The sequence below is a fragment of the Melanerpes formicivorus genome, unplaced genomic scaffold (assembly GCF_026170545.1).
Source record: "Melanerpes formicivorus ecotype bairdi unplaced genomic scaffold, bMelFor1.0.p_v2 SCAF_89, whole genome shotgun sequence".
Taxonomy (NCBI): Eukaryota; Metazoa; Chordata; class Aves; order Piciformes; family Picidae; genus Melanerpes; species Melanerpes formicivorus.
In genome coordinates this window covers 2,715,850-2,729,582 of record NW_027142441.1, presented here as the reverse complement: position 1 = coordinate 2,729,582, position 13,733 = coordinate 2,715,850, and positions in this window count along the sequence as shown.

Sequence of the window (13,733 nt, the reverse complement as noted above, 5' to 3'; positions counted from 1 at the left end):
AATCAAGAGGTATTTTAACTGTTTATTTGTTTGGGGATAAAAGCGCTTTGACTGGGAAACGGGGACCAGACGTGGTCACCTGATGGGATGGCCTGGGGACGCCCTGGCATAATCCCGTTTATAGGGGTTGGAGTCCCCACTGAAAACAGGGGTTGGAGTCCCCACTGGAAACAGGGGTTGGAGTCCCCACTGGAAATAGGGGTTGGAGTCCCCACTGGGTGCTTGTTAATCGGGTGTATGTTTCTCTTTCATCTTAATGTTGTTGCTGTGCTTCTGAGAGGGTACATTTGTGTTACACTTTTGTCTAACATTGTTATGTTGTCTGCAAGAATCTCGTAATTTAGTACTCGGTATTTTGTGTTAACTGTAATCTCTTTTGTGTGTAAGAATTTATTGTGATATCATCTGCAAACCTACCTTGGTTTACAGCTGACATCCCGAAGCTGACTGGTATCGGTATTATACGGTTGACTAGTGACATCTCGTGGTAAAGCAGTGTACTCGGGTAAGGTAGGATAGTTTGGATGGATGCGTTAAGAGTGTGAATGAATGAGACGCAGCATCGCTGCGAAGCAAGAGGGAGTCCTGATCCGCATTTCCTGTTCTTTGCGAGAAGCCAGGTCGGAGACGGACAAAGCGATTGAAAATTGTGTGTTAAAATATATTGGTATATAGTGCTTGTGGGAGAAAGAGACTATTCCGGGAACAGCCATGGGAGGACGACAGAGTAAGGACGTAAATATGAAAACTCCATTAGGATGTATCTTGAAGCATTGGAAGGACTTGGGAGGAATTCCAGGGGGTAGCATAAGTAAAAAGACACTCCTTAAATATTGTACACAGTGGTGGCCGTTGTATAAGTTAGACGACAATGAGAAATGGCCACCGGAGGGAACAACTAATTATAACACTGTTTTACAACTGATGCTCTTCCTCCGCCGGCTCAATAAATGGGATGAGGTGATGTACGCAGACATGTTCTTCACTCTAAGGAATAAACCTGAGTGGCAAAAAGAGTGCAGAATTAATGTAGCCCCTCAGGATCCCCTAGTATTAGCCCTGGAAAGGGATAAGAAGGGTCCAAAGCCTAAAGAACGTTGCTGTGATGCATGTAGTATTGGACAGCAGTGTCTCAAGCTAACAAGAAGAGATAGTGGAAAGGAGAGCGAAATAAGCCTGAGGGAATACCATCCATTCGCTCCAGGGTGGGAAGGGCCTCTTCCCAGGCCAAAAGAGGAACAAGGGGATCCCAGCCCATTAGAGGAACTGGAACGATGGTGGAAATCTGAGTTTGGGCACAGCCCTCACAAGTTAGACAACAGTTGGGAAGGAGATAGTCCATTAAAATCGGGGATTGACGAGAGGAAAAGCAGCCCTCAGGGACTAGATAGTCCACAGGGGTTGGGGAGCTACATGGATGCTGACAGCCCACCCAGACTAGAAGTCGAAAGGGAGGAAGGCAGTCCGTCAGGAGCAGAAAGCCAAAGGGAGACACGTAGCCTGCCCGAGCTCAGTCCATATGGGGATAACAACACATCCAGAAGTGGAGACATTTGTAGAATGGAAACCAGCACACCAAGGACTGGGGACAAAAGTAACTCGCTGGGAAGCGGCGTCTCTAAACTGAGAGGCGACGTCTCTGAATTGAGATATAGTGAAAAGGATGATAACGAGACATGCAAAAAGGGGGGCAGAGAACAACTTAATATAGTAATTCAGATAAAGGATGAGAGAAATGGGAGGGGAGCAGAGGATGAGAGGGACAGCAGCCCGGGACAGGATAGGAGCCGGCAGATACAAAAAGGGCGACAGACGCAGGACGAGAATCGGATGGATGGTGTAGGAGGGGAAAATGAAGAACAGGAAAGGGGGAAGAGGACAGAGAAGAGAAAGAATAGGGGAGACATTGAAGCACAGGAAGGAGATCCCGGGGAAGAGATCGGTCACTCGTATTATACCAGATCTGTGGCACGGGGGGAAGCAAAGCAAAGAGAGGAAGGGAACCATATGATAGCTCCTCTCTGACAAGTTGTACCAACGTTAGGGGAAAAGACTAGAGTAAAGGTGCCGTTCTCGACAAATGATTTGAACAGTTGGAGGGATGAGGCAAGGAATTTCAGGAGAAATCCTGAGGGAGTGGCGAAGAGGTTTGAATTAATGGCAAAGAATTTAGATATTGATTGGGAGGATATAGAAGTGATGCTGTCAGAATTGACAGATACAGAAAGGGAACTCGTATTGGAAACAGGAAAACGACATGCTCAAGTATTATCAGGAAGACTAGAAGATAATTTTCCCAGCAATAAACCAGAATGGGACCCGGACAATGCCGAGCACTATCAACAGCTAGTGCAGTATAGAAAACTGATAGCGATGGGCTTGCGTAATGCGATCCCTAAGGCTATCAATTGGTCAATGCTATATGACATCAGACAGGGAAAGAATGAGACCCCATCAGAGTTTTTGGATAGACTTAGGGCAGCGATGAGACAATATACACCCCTGGACCCAGCAACAGAGGAAGGGAAACAGCACTTGTTAGGGTTGATGATGGGACAGAGTAACCCAGACATCAGGAAGAAATTACAAAAACTTGAGCATCCAGCAAATAAAAACCTAGAGACACTGCTGAATGAGGCATGGAAAGTATACAATAATAGATTGAGGAGAAGAAAAAAGAGGACAGGAGGATAGCGAGAGTAGTGGCTGTAGCAGTGGCAGCTCAGAAGACAGGTTACTCGGAACCTGGAACCAGGGGAAGAGGTAGAGGCAACCCAGCAGGAAGGGGAGGGAGGCTCCAACCCCACCCAGCTAGGGTGGGGTCAAATCAATGTGCGTACTGCCTACAGATGGGACACTGGAAGCGAGAATGCCCCCAACGAAGGGAAAGGCTCATGGCCACTACTACTACCACACATCAGGATAGTGAATGAGGGGGACCGGTGGGCCATACCCTAGCAGACCCACTGGTTAAAATGGAGCTAGGGGAAGGTAAAAAGGAATTGAACTTTTTGGTTGATACGGGAGCAACTTTTTCGGTTTTAAATCAGGAATTGGTACCTAAAAGTGATGAATTTGTACAAGTTGTGGGAGCAACAGGCCAACCAGAAAAGGCTTACTTTTTGAAACCCATTAAATACAAAATTGGGAAACAGATGGGAATTCATCAGTTCCTGTATTTACCAAATTCGCCAGAGCCCTTATTGGGGAGAGACCTATTGGAGAACTTGGGAGCCATAATAAAGTTCAACAAAGACAAATTGGAATTACAAGTAAATGAAGAACAACTGATTATAGCTCTAAGCCTAACGATCAGTTGTGTGGAACCTAAACTTGAGAATCACAATTTCGAGCGAATTCTGAACAAGACGTACCCATTAGTGTGGGCTACTGATATACCTGGAAAATCAAAACAAGCAGTACCGATTGTTGTTGAACTTAAAGTTGGGGCAAAACCGGTCATAAGAAAACAATACCCTCTGAGGATAGAAGACAGGAAGAGGATCGAGCCCATAATCGAAAGGTTTTTGGAACTGGGGTTATTGGTAGAATGCGAATCAGATTTTAATACACCAATCCTGCCAGTAAAGAAACCTAACGGAGCCTATAGACTAGTTCAGGATCTGAGAGCAGTAAACGAAATAACCAAGACATTACATCCGGTAGTTGCTAATCCATACACACTTTTAACTAGACTGAAGGATAATTTGGCCTGGTTCACCGTATTAGATTTAAAAGACGCATTCTTCTGCCTTCCCTTAGCTCCCGAGAGTCAAAAGATTTTTGCTTTTGAGTGGGAATCTGTAGATAGAGGAAGAAAGACTCAACTTACCTGGACGGTATTGCCCCAAGGATGGTGCAATTCCCCCACGATTTTTGGGAACCAGTTAGCCAAAGAATTAGAACAGTGGGAAAGGCCGCTGGGAGATGGCACCCTTCTGCAGTACGTAGACGACCTCCTAATAGCAACAGTGACAGAGGAAGAATGCATTGAATGGACTATTTCCTTGTTAAATTTCCTGGGTTTAAGTGGATATCGAGTTTCTCAACAGAAAGCACAGCTGGTGCAAAAAGAAGTGGTGTACCTGGGATACGAAGTCTCCAGAGGACAGCGATCCCTGGGAGCAGCTATGAAAGAGGCCATCTGCCAGATACCTAAACCAGAGATGGTGAGAGATCTGCGCGCCTTTCTGGGGATGACAGGGTGGTGTCGGCTATGGATCTACCAGTACGGGATACTCGCTAAACCACTGTATGATTTGTTGAAGGAGACTAAGAACGTCCTAGTTTGGACTCCCGAGGCAGAAGGGGCCTTCAAGAAGTTGAAGCTGGAGCTAATGAGAGCACCGGCCTTAGGTCTCCCGGATGTATCAAAACCATTCTGGCTGTTCTCCCATGAGCGGCAAGGGATGGCCCTAGGAGTCCTAGCACAGCAATTGGGACCACACAAGAGAGCTGTGGCCTACTTCTCCAAGCGATTGGATGAAGTAAGTAAAGGATGGCCAGGCTGTCTGAGGGCAGTGGCCGCAGTAATAATTAACATAGAAGAGGCCAGGAAGCTCACGTTGGGTCAAAAGATGACTGTGTTAGTGTCTCACACTGTGTCAGCTGTGCTGGAACAGAAAGGCAACCATTGGCTGTCGCCTTCCAGATTCCTAAAATACCAGGCCATCCTGGCTGAATCAGATGACATAACCATTCAGGTAACTAACATTGTGAACCCAGCTTCATTTCTAGAAGGAAGAGACCCAGCAGAACCCATCGAACACGACTGCTTGGAAACAATTGAAGCAGTCTACTCCAGTCGCCCCGGATCTCAAAGAAGAGCCGTTCGAAGATGCGGATAACTGGTTCTCAGATGGCAGCAGCTTCGTGAAGCGAGGAGTAAGAATGGCTGGCTATGCAGTCACTACTACAGAAAGGGTAATTGAGTCGAACTCCTTGCCTGCAGGGACCTCAGCTCAAAAGGCAGAACTGATAGCTCTGACTCGAGCCCTGGAATTGGCGGAGAACATGCAAATTAATATATGGACAGACTCTAAATATGCCTTTTCCGTTGTACATGCTCATGGAGCCATCTGGAAAGAAAGAGGACTGTTGACTACACAAGGAAAAACGGTCAAACATGCAGAGGAGGTTCTGCGATTGCTAGAGGCGGTCCAGCTCCCAGCACAAGTGGCCATAATGCATTGTAAGGGACATTTGAAAGGTAACACTATTCCAGAAATAGGAAACAGGAAGGCAGATACAGAAGCTAAATTGGCTGCCACGAGGACTAGGGAAGTGAAAATAACGGCCCTAATACCAGGGGAGCTGGATACCAACATCCAGCCAGATTACCAGGAATCAGATCATAGGTGGATACGAAGAAGGAAGGGCAAAATATTAGAAAATGGTTGGGGTCAATTGGAAACAGGACAGTTAGTAATACCAGGAAACGTGATGTGGCAGTTTGTAAAGGCAGAACATGAGAAGGCCCATTGGGGTCTAGATTCGCTTCACCAATATTTGCAAACCAGGATAGCAGGACCAAAATTATTTACTACTATAAAACACGTTACATCCCAGTGCGAGCGGTGTCTGAAAAACAACCCGAATACGGGAACCAAGGTACACCAAGGAGCCATAAATCGAGGTAAATTCCCAGGTGAAGTATGGCAAATTGATTTTTCTGAACTCCCAAGAAAAGGGGGGTTTCGGTATTTGTTGGTATTAACTGATACGTTTTCTGGGTGGCCTGAAGCATTCCCTTGCAGGACAAATAAGGAAAGAGAAGTAACTAAAGTACTGTTGAATGAAATTATTCCACGGTTTGGGGTACCGAAGAGCATTTCTTCGGATAGGGGTACACATTTCTGTGCAAAAGCAGTGAGAGCAATAAGCAAAGCATTACAAATCAAATGGCAATTACACACGCCTTACCGTCCACAGGCCAGTGGGCAAGTGGAAAAGATGAATCACCTTATTAAACAGCAAATTGCCAAAATATGTCAGGAGACTAATTTGCAGTGGTATCAAGCTCTGCCTATTGCTCTACTGAGGCTGAGAGTCAAACCAAGATCAAAAGAAAAGTTAAGCCCATTTGAAATTTTGTACGGTAGACCTTATGCTATGCAAGTCGTGAATGGGGACGCTATAGGCCAAATCGGTGATCAGTACATTTATGATTATGTAATTACGGTGGGAAAACAGTTTGACAAAAATGCTACTGTGGTGATAGAGCACCAACCTAAACAACCTGATTGCAAATTGCATTCATTTAATCCCGGTGATTGGGTGTATGTTAAGAATCTTTTAGTGAAACCCCTACAAGAGAAGTGGGAAGGACCTTTCCAAGTGCTGCTGACTACCTTCACTGCGGTTCGGATCAAGGAGCGACCTACGTGGATCCATTATTCACGAGTCAAGAAAGCTCTGGAGAACAAACCAGAGGAGCAGACGCCATGATCCTGACTCCACCTCAAACATTTACAACTCTGATCATTGGACTCTCGATAAGTATAGCTCTTCCCCAAGGCTCTGCCCCAATAGACCCATGGTCTCATGCACACCAGTGTATCCACCTGGAGAGGGGAAAGAAGCGACCCTATTTCGAGGTTTATGCCTTACGTAACAATCAGCCATACATGAGTAAAGTATGGCATCAGCCCTCCATGGTAGCATATAAGGGTGATCAAATCCAAATTGGGTGTCGAGAGCTTGACCCAGTGGAAGGAAACACAAGGCGGCTAGTATTAACAATTCGACCCTTGATGCCAGACTCTAAACATAACCTAATTACCTTTAGTCCAGTGAAAATGGGCAAGCCCACCGTCTGGGTCCAGCAAAAGGGTCCAATTTCATGCCAGTGGAGTGACTTCAGGGAAGATCCACCCAGATTACAACCCCATAACTCGGTAATTTATAGAGAAGATTCGCTTGGGGAACTACATCCCCAAAACATAACCCTTGACCTACACCCTCTTCTCTTTCCTGCGGGAAAGATCGTAGCATCTAATGGTCCTGAGGAAGGGAAAGCACGGTGTGAAATGGCATTTAGATTGGATCAATCAATGTCCTTCGTATGCGAAAGACAGTTGAAAATGCTGGAACAGGGTTTAGGCTTCCCTGGGCATGCTGTCGATTATATCGTGCAATTACCGGGGGACGTGATCCCATTTTCTCCAGATTTATACTTGCCCCAAGAAACCACTCTACCGATAGGATGTAAAGTAGTACATAACCTAACCTTTATAGGGCCTCAAGTGATAAGAAAATCTAACGAACTAAAATTATTGTTAGACCCCACTTATTCCCTGAAAAAGGTGCAGATGAACATTCACGCCGATGTTACACATTTGCAGAAGGATTGCCGACCATTTATACAGCAAAGCCTTAAGGGATGGAATGCATGGCTGGCAACTAGGTCTTATCACAGACGGGCACAAAGAGATATAAGTGGATGGGTCGGCACTGGATTTGGAATACTAAATGCAGTAGATCAAGAGGTATTGGTGAACAAATTAAGTACTGTCACCACCAACTTAGGAAAACTCAAAGTGCCCCTGAGTTCATCCGTGCTTACATTAGCAGAAACGCAATCGCTAGCAGTAAAATTACTAACCATGGTAGCAAACCATACTGCAGAGGATTTTGTGAAGCTCGCTGATTATACAGGGGAACTTAGTAGAGACATTGCACTCGCTATCCAATGCTCTCAGACACAACAATGGGTACAATCAGTAGCGGCAGGAATAATGAGAGAGGGAATGTCAGGTACGTTACCTCAAGAAATAAGGGAAACAATATTAAAGGACAATCACACTACACAATTTGAGAAGGACCACCAAGCCTGGTGGCAATTAGTAAATTTCACTTATGAGCCTCAACGAGATCACATTGAAGCTTACGTCCTCACCATCAGTACGGCAGAAGAAAGAGCTATCTTTCCTATCCTCACTCTAGGGACAATACATCAACATGTCATTGTCAGACCAATAGACCACAATGTCTGGGCCAGTTATGATTATACCAAAAATAGGTGGCAATCAGTTAGCACAGAGGCATGTATTCCTAGAGGACAATTAGGCTATGTTTGCAAAAACGCTGTAGTAGAAGCAGAAGATTTATGCTTAGATGTCGAAAACAGTATATGTACCTTTGAAATGCTTTCACATAATAGAACAGAATCACAAGTTTACTATATAGGGAATGGGTGTGCTTGCGTGAGGACAGCTTGTGACAACGTCACTATAGATAATTGCCAAGAGGAGACTAACAATACTAACTTCTGTGTGTGCAACTTCACCAAAATAGTGGGTTGTGATTTTCATTATACTGTCCCAATAACTACTCAACAGCTAATTAACGCAGATTTTAACCTATATCAAGAGATACCGAAATTACAAATAGGGATGGACGTCAAAATTCTTAAAGCGATGCTCGCACATCCTAAAGTGAAGAAATTGGTGCAACAGGTGAATCAAACGACTAAACGAATGGTATGGCAGGTAGAGCATAATTCAGAAAAAATAAAAGATGTCCTGACCGAGGTAGAACAAGTAGGCCAGCATCATTGGTGGGACATCTTTACAGGATACTCCCCAACAGCTACACAGGTCTTCAACTATCTGGTGCACCCAATGCTAATAGTAATTATAGTTCTGTTACTATTAACTCTCACAAATATTTGTATGTGGTGGAGACTAAGAATCATAATGAAAAGGACCCAAATGGTTTGGGCTATGGTACGAGCGTATCAGCGCCCTATAGGATTAGAATTTGATGAAAGAATTCGTAAGTTATAAGAAAAAGGGGGGAAATGAAGCCCCAAAGCAGATAGCTTTCGAGAAATAATGGGTTAAAACATAGAATGTGGAGCATTTGAAGAAAGCATAAACCAGATAGAGCAATAAATCAGCTAAGGCATGGGACACTGTGACAGAAAAAGGAGATAAGGAATAAAGACTGATAAGAACTGTTAGGGCAAGCATGATTCAGAGCCAACAAGGTCAAACTGACCCTAAGAGCCTTGTCAAGTCAGCGGAACCAAGCCAGGCACACCGGGAATTGACCAAATTAGGAAAGGGTTCAAAAGTTTAAGGAGGAAGACTCATCAGGAGACCCCTGCCCATGATGAAGGCCACCGGAATGACCACCAAGAAGATCCTCAAAAGAGATGTCCCCGCCCACGCTCCGCCTACACCACGCCCCATATGAATATGTATGCAAAGATATGATTATGTATATGATCTGATGTAATACTACATCCAAAACTGTATAAAAGACATGCTTTTGTTACGGGAAAGGGAGAAATCCATTTAGTGATTTCTCCAACGCGTTGCCAATAAAAATACCTCCTGTCTATCTGACTTAAACTGAGTCTCTTAGGCAGTTATTCTCGCCTTTTGGGGCAAAATTCGGCATCAGAGGTGTCCCACAAAGTGTCACCTCTGGATTCCATGCCCAGAAGTCCTGCCCCCCTGGAACACTGCCTGCAAAGGTCCTTTCTTCCCTTTTCCCTTCCTCTCTCCTCCTGGGAAGATGTGCAGGTTCTTAGCTGAGGCCTGCTCAGCATTGGTGATTCTGCCAAGCAGGCCTGGAGCCGCTGAATTGGGGCCTGGAGCTGCCAGGCTGAATCTTGTGCTGCGGCACAAGCGGCGGGGGAAGGGAGGGGAGAGAGGCAATGGCAGGGAGGGGGCCGTGGAAGCCTGGGGGTGGGTGGCCTGGTAGAGAGAGAGGTCTGTGTGAAGCTTTGGCTTCATGAGCTTCTGTGTGGAGTCCAGAGCAGGGATTTCTGTGTATTTGCTCTGCACTACAGCCCTGGAGCAGTGGAGTTTGTGAGCAGCCTCTCCAGTGTAACTTCCCCATCCTATCCCCTCCTCTCTGGGAGCCCAAGCCCTTCTCTTGCCCCTTGTGCAGCAACAGAGCAACCTTCCTGCTCGTGAAAGCACCCCAGGCTCTCTCCAGCAGATCCCTGTCCCTTCTGACCTGGACAGAGGCAAACCCACACCTGGGAACAAAACTCCCTGAGCAATGCTGCTGGCTTGGCTCAGGCCCTGAGGCCTGGCAGCACAGGAACAAGGGCACTCCTGAGCCACACAGGAGGAGGTTGCTAAGAGGATGTTTGGGGGGGCTGCACAGCTGCCTCCAGAGGAAGTCAGCCTTGGCTCAGAGCAGTTGAAGTGTAAAAACACCAGAGGGGGAAAAGCAGCCAGGCAGAAACTGCTGGGAAAGTCTGCCCTGGAGTCAGCTCTCCTGCTCCAGGCACCAGGGCATGGCAGTGATCACCGCTCCCTTGGCAGCTGAGATCTGGCCCAGCAGCAGCCTTTAGCAGGCCAGGCTTACCTAGCTTGTGTCCAAGGGAAAACTAAGCCCATGGCTGCTCCCCCTTAAGCCCAGGAGGGGCAGGAAGAAGCCAAAGGAACCCTGCCTGCTGTGGGCACTTGAGAAGCAAAGCCAGAGAGCCAAAGAGAAACCCCTGTGGAAAGAGAGCAGGAGAAAGCTGGAAGGCAGCTGAAGGCAGAGCTGAGAGAACACAGCCCAGGCAGTGCCAGCTGAATACCTCTTGGCAGGATGTCCTGGGTGGACAGGACTAGGCCCAAAACAGGTTTCAGTCAGAGCCCTAAGAAGCTGGGGGAGACAGACCAAAGGAAAGATGTCCCAGTACAAAGCTAGCCAAAGCTGTTTGGCAGGGATCCTGACCACTCAGCGCTGTGCTGATGCCCAGCAGGGGATGGGCTAAGTTTCCAATCGCTTTTCTTCCAGGGGTCAGTTGTGTTTCACAGCAGCAGCTCAACAGAGAGGTTCTTCAGTCACCCGGCCCCTGTTTGCCTTTGGCTCTGGCTCCCCTTCAGCCAGCCAGGTGTGTGCCACTCGCCCATCCCCCTCCACCAGCATCCCCCACCTGTACTCCAGTTTCACTTTCAGTGTCAGGCACCGTGCTTATAGTTTCATAGTTTCATTCAGGGTTGGAAGGGACCACAAGGATCATCTAGTTCCAACCCCCCTGCTATGGGCAGGGACACCCCACACTAGATCAGGCTGGACAGAGCCTCAGCCAGCCTGCTCTTAAACACCCCCAGGGACGGGGCCTCGACCACCTCCCTGGACAACCCATTCCAGGGTTTCACCACTCTCATGGTGAAGAACCTCCTCCTCACATCCAGCCTGAATCTCCCCACCTCCAGCTTCATTCCATTCCCCCTAGTCCTATCACTACCTGAGATCCTGAGAAGTCCTTCCCCAGCCTTCCTGTAGGCCCCTTTCAGATACTGGAAGGCGACAATTAGGTCACCTCGGAGCCTTCTCTTCTGCAGACTGAACAGCCCCAACTCCTTCAGTCTGTCCTCATAGGAGAGGTGCTCCAGCCCTCTGATCATCCTTGTGGCCCTTCTCTGGACACGTTCCAGCACCTCCACATCCCTCTTGTAATAGGGGCTCCAGAACTGGACACAGTACTCCAGGTGGGGTCTCACCAGGGCTGAGTAGAGGGGGAGGATCACCTCCCTCGACCTGCTAGCCACACTTGGGTCCTATTTGTACTGTTCCTTGGCTTTACAAAATTATACCCAGCACAGAGTTCTGGGTGATAAACATTCCTGCCCGCTGCTTCCAACCCCAGGTCTGGGACTGACTCACAATCTCCGGCCTGAATGTTGATTCACAGTGTCACAGGATCACCAAGGTTGGAAGAGACCTCAAAGATCATCCAGTCCAGCCTGTCACCACAGACCCCATGACTAGACCATGGCACCAAGTGCCACATCCAATCCCCTCTTACTATGGTAGAGCCAAACACTACGTGGTTGGAAACTCATCCCGTACCTCCTGCTACTGCACCGAACACCATTCTTGGTCTGGAGAGACAAATCCTGTGGAGACATGGAACTCCAGAGAGGATTGAGTCAGACAACAGAACTCACTTCAAAAACAATCTTGTGAAGAACTGGGCCACAGAGCAGGCATGGAGTGGATATTCCACATCCCCTACTCTGCACCAGCTGCAGGGAAGATTGAGCACTACAATAGTTTGCTGAAGACCACTCTGGGAGAAACATCTAGCAGCAGCAACCTGGCTGGTAAATAGCAGAGGCTCAGTGAATGGAGCTGGACCTGCACACTCAGGTTTGTCCCAAAAGGTAGAAGATGATAGAGTTCCTGTTGTTAGAGAAAAGGATCTGTTAGGCAAAACTCTTTGGATATTTTCTCCTTCAGGAGAGGCCAAACCTGTCTAAGGGCTGGTTTCTGCTGAAGGTCCTGGTCACACTTATTGGGTAATGCAAGAGAATGGAGAAATTCAGTGCATTCCCCAAAGAAATCCAACTTTAGCTGAGAGAGTTTCAATTCAGAGTGTTGTACAGATACAACCTTGTGCCCAAAGGAGTAATCCATGAGGCATCTACGGAGCACGAACCCTAAGATCCCTGAGAGCCCTGAGTCACCTGAGAGTCCCTGCTCCTTTTCTTTGCTGCAATGCAGAGAGACAAACTGTTTTCTGTTTTCTTGGTGCCTGGTTTTTGGACTCCTGAATCATCTCCATCTGAAAGTATCCAGAATGGACTGTGAACTTCATTTACTCATTGTAGCTGTTGTTTTAGATGAGATGGATAGTATTAGCAGCCACTGGAATTGTTTAGAAGGGGTGGAGCTCAGTGTGGTGAAGGCACATTATGCCCAGAATTATGCCCAGATATCGATACCTGTCCCAGCATGCGGACAAGTTCCCTCTCCTTTCATGAGGGGAACAAAGGCCGAGGCAGCACAGCCCACCGCACACACCCATGGCAGGGGATGCTGGTGCTAATACCAAGTATGGCATCATTCTAGCTTCATGCTTCCTGTAGGCTGCAGCCGATTGTTTACGGCATGCCCATTGGCCAAGTCTAGCCGCAAGAAACCTGTAAGTATTACCCCAACTTGTAAATACGTTGCCCTCTTTCACTTTGCTCTCTCTCCTTGCTCCAGCCTAACCTCATGCCATAGCCTTGCTCTTAAGCCTGCATCCAGGCAGGCCTGTTGAGCCTTGGGCCTGAGAGTATCTCCTGAGGAGTGACATACGCTGAGCGCCAGAGAAGCTACAGCCTTGTATTACCAGTCTCACAGGCCGGAAGACCCTGCCATGTCTTCAAGAGGACTGGACCCCCGAGGGTAAGATCTGCCCAGTTGCCAGGGAAGAGACTAGCCGAGTCCAGCAGTCCAAACATCTGCCTCAGCCTTAAGCAGCAGACTAACAAGCTGCACAACCCTGGGTGTCAGCTCAGAAAGCGGGACCAGTGCTTCATCGCATGCCTGCATGATGCCACTGTTGTGGGAGAGAAGAGGAGTCCATGCCCTGTGCTCCAAAGCTGGGACCACTCCGATAGGGTCCCGTCCACACCTTCGAGCCAAGCAAAGGGGAAGTCGCTGCTTCATGCAGCCGCACTTCCTCCCCAGGGCTGTCCACGCCGGCCCCGAAGGTCGTTGCCACAGGGCCGACCCCATCCTGGGACCAGCCCTACCGGCCCTGCCAGGCCGATCCCACAGGACCGCTCCCTGCCATCTGAAGGGAGCTGCCACAGTCCTGCCAAGGGAACCTGCCTGCCAGCTAGCCTACATTCCATCTCTTCTCTGCTGCCGTGGGAGGGAGAAGGCTGCCCCCCACTGTCACCATCTGGACCAGTCAGGAGCCAGCCCGGTGACAGCAGACTGCTACAACAAAGGACACACTGAATCTTCCCCCGTGCTTTCCACTTACTCATTAACATTTGGTTCAA